This window comes from Varanus komodoensis, unplaced genomic scaffold (assembly GCF_004798865.1).
Source record: "Varanus komodoensis strain SLA01 unplaced genomic scaffold, ASM479886v1 scaffold11, whole genome shotgun sequence".
In the NCBI taxonomy this organism is placed as follows: domain Eukaryota; kingdom Metazoa; phylum Chordata; class Lepidosauria; order Squamata; family Varanidae; genus Varanus; species Varanus komodoensis.
Genome location: NW_025335317.1, coordinates 24,449,358 through 24,456,126, shown reverse-complemented (window position 1 = coordinate 24,456,126; position 6,769 = coordinate 24,449,358).

The following is a 6,769-nucleotide window of genomic DNA, read 5'->3' as shown; positions in this document are numbered from 1 at the left end:
GGGGGTGTTCTCTGTCACCCCTCCCCTCCCCTAGATCCCTTGGCCAATGCTGCTTGTTAATGAATGGAACTGCTCCTAGAAAGCAGCCTCTTCCAACACAATTCTTCTCCATGTGTTTGCCTCCAAATATACATCCAAGGAGAGCCTGCCTGTGTGGAGGGTTTGCCCTCTGTCTGCTCCACCATGCCTGCAGCCAGCATCTTCCTGTTCCCTGTATCACCAAATTTTGAAGTGTCTTTCCTCAGCCCTGCCTTCAGGATCATGCATCGAGGCTTGTCTTGCTGTCAGCACAGCTAGCACCCCCTTCCCTACAGTCAGCTCCTGACACCATCTCATATGCTCCTCTCCCGCCCTCTTTCTCCATGATGCTTCCAGAACTACCCATGGCCACACACACTGCCCTCCAGACATATCAGCCCCACTTGAAAAACACCTCCCCCTTTCCCCTGCTCTGGCTCCCAGGATGCCCTGGCTGTTCATCTTCCCTCCTCCATGCCAGTCCCTCCTCCGCAGAAACCACAGCTTCTCACTCCTCCCCACCCACCAGCCACATTCCAGCTTTCTGACATTGCCTCTGCTCATGTCTCCCCTCATCTCTTTAGGCCAACCTCCCAGACAGCCCTCCTTCCCACTCACTGGCTGGGAACTAGATCCCCATCACTAAAGTCCCTGTGCTCACATGCACACCAAATCCTCTACACCCAACCCACACCAAATCCTCTCCACAAAAAGATGCAGCTGTAGCAGAACGTGTCTTTTAGCAGTATTAGAGGGAGGTGGATTATGGAAAAGATTTATTCAGCTAGAAAATACAGTGCAGCGTGTAAAAAAAACCTACTGAATTTTTCTGCTGTGCAGGCTCTGCTGCCTAAAAGCTATGCCCAGGCCCTATCCCCCAGCCCCACCACTGAGCAGTCTTCCCCATGCTAGCATGAATCCAGGTGGGCCTCACTGGAACTAGTGGCGGTGCTTCCAAAGGTACTTTGAAAGAGTCACTGAGAAACCACTTCATTGGTGTCACAGGCCTCAGTTATGGTTGCGGTGGGTGCAGGCAGGTTCAGAGAGTGGGGTTGTGTGACTAGTCAGGGCTGCTGTTGGCCACCACTGCATTATTCTCAGCATCTGGGCCAGGCAGTTTTAGGTTCCCCTCCACGACTTGTCTCCCCACATCTCACAAATGTTGCACAGGATGCAATGAGCAGAGTGTACAAGGAATATCACCGTATCTTCAGCTGCCTGAAGGTTAGTTCACAGGAGGCATCATATGTCTGTAGCAGGAGCTGAACTTCTGCTTGGTTGTTCTGGTTACCTAGTGTTACCAATTGCAGCACCCCAAAAGTAATTGGCCAGAGAAAGGCCCCAAAAGTAGTTGGTCAGAGGAAGGCCACACAGTAAAAACACCACAGTTATACTGTCCCAGAAGGGAAGGCAGGTACGAACAAAATGAACTTTGTGTAACCCACAGCTAACACGCTAGCCTGACCTCGAATACAGTAATCAAAGAGACAGTGGAAACTGGTCTAGCCACCATGAAAGTTGCAAATGTGCAGGGAGTAAGAACATGGCAAGCCTATGCGAATCTCGAGCAGATAAAAATAGACATGGGAAATGCCTCGTCCTTGACAGAAGAAAGGACTCTTTCTCCAGCATGGGAGGGTGTGCATACATTGATGTATCTATGTATTAGATGTCTTATTAGGTGACCTAACTGGTTACCTAGGGTATAAAACGCATGTACTGGGGTGCAACTTTCGAGACACTGCTTTGGGCTGAATGTCCCCTTTCATCTCCCTTTATTCTATAGTGCACTAGAATAAAGCTGATTTTGGCTCTAAGTCTCGTTTCAGGCTCTGTTTGGCTCGGGTTTGGGGTCCACCCAGGTTTGCCCCAGCTGTTGACTGGCTCAGTCTGGTAACACTAGGGTCAGGGGCTGGAAGGGCTCTCTACTGACAAACACAGGGGGCTCCTGAAGAAGATAAGTCTCTTCAGTTTGGGTACCAACGAGGACTTCTTGAGGCTGTCTTTCTCAGGACACATCATGACAAAGCAAGGCTCAGTGGGAAAAATAATCATGCTAGGGAAAGTGGAAGGCAGAAGATGAAAGGGAAGACCAAATTTGAGATGTTGGTCTGGCAACTTTTTTCTCACATGGAAGAAACTTGTTGGGTGAGATTCAAGACATGACCTGAACCATCTTTCTCCAATATCCACAGTACCACAAGTCCTGAAAACTGGAATGGGAAATCCTTTCAGTATTCTGGCAGCAGGACTTCAAAAGCTTATCCATAGTTGTACAAATGGCAGAAAAGAGCTGAGAAATGGAAGGACTTGAAGTCCTTACAAGGTAACTATCATTAGGCTGAATGGCACTGTCAGATTTCAGTATCTTGAAGGTCCTTGGATTCTTATGTATTAAATTTATTATACTTATGCCAGGGGAGTGGAGAAGTATTTGTGGGATTCTCTGTCTCAGCTGCCAAAATAACTAGGCTAGCCTTGGGTTCAAGGCCCGTTGCCATGGCAGTGGGCGAGCTGGCAATAGGCATGCATGTGCTGTTCTAGCATAGAAAGTCTTGGATCAGCTCTCCATGGAGACCCTCAACAGAAGTAGCTAGTTTTAAGAGCGAGACTGACTTATTCATTTTCACATTTCTAAGAATACTTGCTGCCATCTGGTGGAATTCCCACAAAGGGAAATACACCTTTTAGTAAACCAGTTCTGGCAAGAATTTCTGACTTCTACCAATCCAGCAAACATCACAGAAAACTTTTGTGTTCTTTGAAAGGACTACTTAGGTTTTATTATAGGAATTCACTTTTCTCTGTGCCAAAAAATGGGCACAAAGTGGTAGGTAAAACAAAGCTGGCTTTATTACTTGTGAAGATAAAATACAGGAATAAAAGGGTACTTTAATTCACCTGTGGAAAATGACAAACTGCAAAATGAAAATGGAACTTTTTGATAATGTTCCATGTGAACAACTTAAGATGGGTACAATACATTGCAAAAAGTACCAATTATATAGTAAAATAGTTCATTTTTTCTTATTCCAGAATTAAAGAAACATTGCTGCTTAATTCAAAATAACATTTATAACAGGAAACAAGAGAAGATATTCAGGATGCGTTGGTGAATAATCCTAATCTGAAATATTTCCAGAACTACTTCTATCATTCTCATGGTTCTTCAGTGAATAGTGAACTAAATTTCAAGTCATGTTTTCACACAAAAGGTATTTCATAGACTTTTTAAGGACTGATTTCAGACTGGAAATGGAATTCTGTCTTCTGGGGAATCCCAAGATTTTGCCTTGGTTTTACAGGCTGAAAATGAAATCCGGATGTTTCCATCCACTGGCAAAGCCAAATATTCTCTGAAGGGTTGTGGGGGGTCGCTGGAGCAGATTTGGGAGGTGTGCAGTGCCGTAGAGGAGATGAAGAGTGGATGGGATCATAGCCATTTATACTGCAAGTTGAAGGGCAAGTTGATTCGCAGAATAACCGGTGTTCTGGCTTAAATGCCTGCCAAATATCCTGAGCTCACTTTTGTGAAGTCTTGCTACCCTTGCAAAAGTGGGGCTATCGAGTATTTAAGGACTTTTAGAGGGATTTGTAAGACATGTAATGTGAAAAGGTCAGATTCCATATTAACCCCCATGAACGGAAAACATGACTGGCTATATAATACTTCATATAAATATATGGTGTGACTGCATTTGAGATGCTTATCACAATTTTGGTTGTCCCATTTCAAAATAAATTGTAGAACTGGCCAAGGTACAGAAAGGGGCAGCTAAAAGTATAAGAGTCTAGAGCAACTTCCCAGTGAAGAAAGGTTATCATGTTTGGGAGTTTTTAGTTTGCAAAAAAGAAAACATTAAAAACCCATCTAATTTTCATACAGGAATGTTGTAACTACCAGAATGTTGAAACATTGTGCTTTCTCACCCTGCCCCTGCCCTCTGGTGGTCATTCCATCCCTTGAAGAATTTTAGGAACCTGAGCTGGAGGGTAGAGTGGTAAAGCACCTTTCCTTATGTTACGATTTTTCAGAAGAGAACTATTTCCTTGTGGAGGATGAGAAGGTAATGACCACATATGATCATGTCACACAACTCTGTTAAAGTGTTTTCGAGCATGATGTAAGCTGCCTTGAGCCCTTTGTAGGAAAAAGGCAGGATATAAATTGCAATATAAATAAAATAAATAAATAAATTTTCCCAATTCAGTTATGGATTCCTGGTATTTGTCTCTGCTGCAAAACAGAGGCAAGTTCAGTCACTAACGTTCTTGTGCTTTTTCCTTCACAATTGTTCTTACTGTGTAGGAAAATCATTCATGTGACATATCATGTAGAGCAGAGCAGCATAATTATCTTGGAACGGAATGACTCATTTTTGGAAACTGTTTTTCTCTGTTTTAATAGTGGTGGCTGCTATTAAATTCCACTCCATGTGGGGGAAATTCCTCTCTGTGTTAAGGGCACACCACCAACATTTAGATTCTTTATTTAAAATCAAGCAGATTACTCGACACATGGAATGCCACATGTGCGCACAACCAGAGTTTATTACCACAGGGAAATTGGAAGAGACATTCAAGGAAATAGCAAATATTCATTTTGCTTTAACTTCCTAGCTCCTTGTTGAAAAGGCTCAAAATATTTCGGCCACTACTTTTTCTTTCAGGCGTTTTACTTGGTCTGCACATCTAATCGTAGAGCACAAAGCAGCCTTCCCCAGTGTGGTGCCTTCCAGATGCGTTGGACTGCAGCTCCTGCAATTTCCAGCCAGGGTGGGCTAGTCCCCATCACTTCCACAGTCCGAATCCATGTACCTTCCAACCCCTCTACCAGTGCTGCTGCTTACTCCTAAAAATATTGGTAGCAGGAGAATGGACATGCACACATGCTTGTACTACTGTAGCAGCGGAATGTGACTTGCACTGGGAAAGCAGCAAGGGAGGAAAGAGTTTATCCTTCTGCATTACCCCCTCTTCTGATATTTACAATGTGCTAAAGCAGCTGTGTTGCCTTCACATAGCTTTGTTGTCACAGCTAGCTTGGCTCCTAACAGATTCAAAAAGCATAGCCAAAGCACAAGAATTTTTCAATGTATTTATCTGGGGTGGAAAGCCTTTGGCCTTCAACATGTGTTGGCTTACAGCTGTGATCAGCCCTAGTCCTCATAGCCAAGAGTAAGGGACAGGGACAGGGACAGAAACAGAGCAAATCAGAAAGGGTCTGCCAGGCCATCTAGTCTGACCCCTGGCTCCAGCCAGCTCCACTCATGACATGCCTACCATGTGCATGTCAAGCCTATCCTTAAACACCCTCACTGATGGGGCTTCAACCACCTCCCGTGGGAGCCCATTCCATACTCTTGGGGTCGTAATTGTCGGGAAATACTTCCTGGCATCCAAGGTGAATTTTAGGTCCCTAAGCTTTGCTCCATTGGAACGTGTCCTGCCCTTCTCCGCGGGAGGAAACTGGTCTCTACCCACCTCTGTGTGACACCCCCTCACATACCTAAATGTTACCATTGGATACCCTCATTGTCTCCATGTCTCCAGGCTGAAAAGACCATATACTTGAGTAGTTTTGGAATACATACACAGTTACACTATCCAATGCTTCTTGCTTTTCGTGGTAGTAAAACTGCTATATCAACAAAGAACTGGGTCACCTCAAATAGCTTTCACTGCAGTCTGGTCACCATCCTTGTTGCCCCCATGCGGCATTGATTCTAACCTGGCCATACCCTTCCTCTAATGTGGAGCCCAGAACTGAATACAATACTCTAGTTGCAGACCATCCAGAATTTTATAGAGTAGTAGTAATACCTCTCTCACTCTAGCAGCCACACTTCTGGCTATGCAAGCAAGGGTGACATTTGCCCTCTTGACTGCCACGTCACACTGCTGACTATGTTTAGTCTGCAGTCAACTAGCACTCCGTCATCCTTTTCACAAGGGCTGCTCTCCAGCCACTTGTCCCCTATCCTGTACTTATGACACCTATTCCTATGCCCCAAGTGCAAGTCCTTGCACTTATCCACATTGAACGCCATCCTGTTGTCTCCTGCCCACTTCCATAGTCTGTCCAGATCCCTCTGGGTCTGGAGTACCTGCTCCTCCGTTGTGGCCACTGCCTCCAATTTAGTATTGTCTACAAATTTGATCAGCACACTTGTTTTCCTTTCTTCCAGGTCATTGATGGAAAGACTGAACAGGATCAGTACCAGGACAGAGCCCTGGGGACTATACTCATTACCAACTGCCATCCCGATGATTCCCTACTAATAGTTACCCTCTGCTTTTGCTCCATCAACCATGCCCTAATCCATTGGACAGTGCACTGGTCCATCCCAAAACTCCTCAATTTCTCAACCAGGATATCATGGGCACTTTGTCAAAAGCCTTGCTGAAATCCAGGTATACCACATCCACTGCATCCCCTCCATCTAGCCAGCTCAAAAGCTTGTCATAGGATTCCACAAGGTTCATCTGGCAGGACCTGTTTTTCCAGAAGCTGTGTTGTGTGGCTGCCTACCTCCCTTCCTTATCTAATGTTACTAGATTTCTTGCTATCATAAGCCTTTCCATTGTCTTTCCCAGAATGGACGTAAGGCTAACTGGTCTGTAATTCCCCATGTCCCCTCTCCTACCCATTTTGAAGATTGGAACCTCACCAGTTCTCCACAAAGCCTCAACTCCCTAAGTACCCTCAGGTGTAAACCCTCAGGGCCTAGCATGAGATCACTGGAAGACA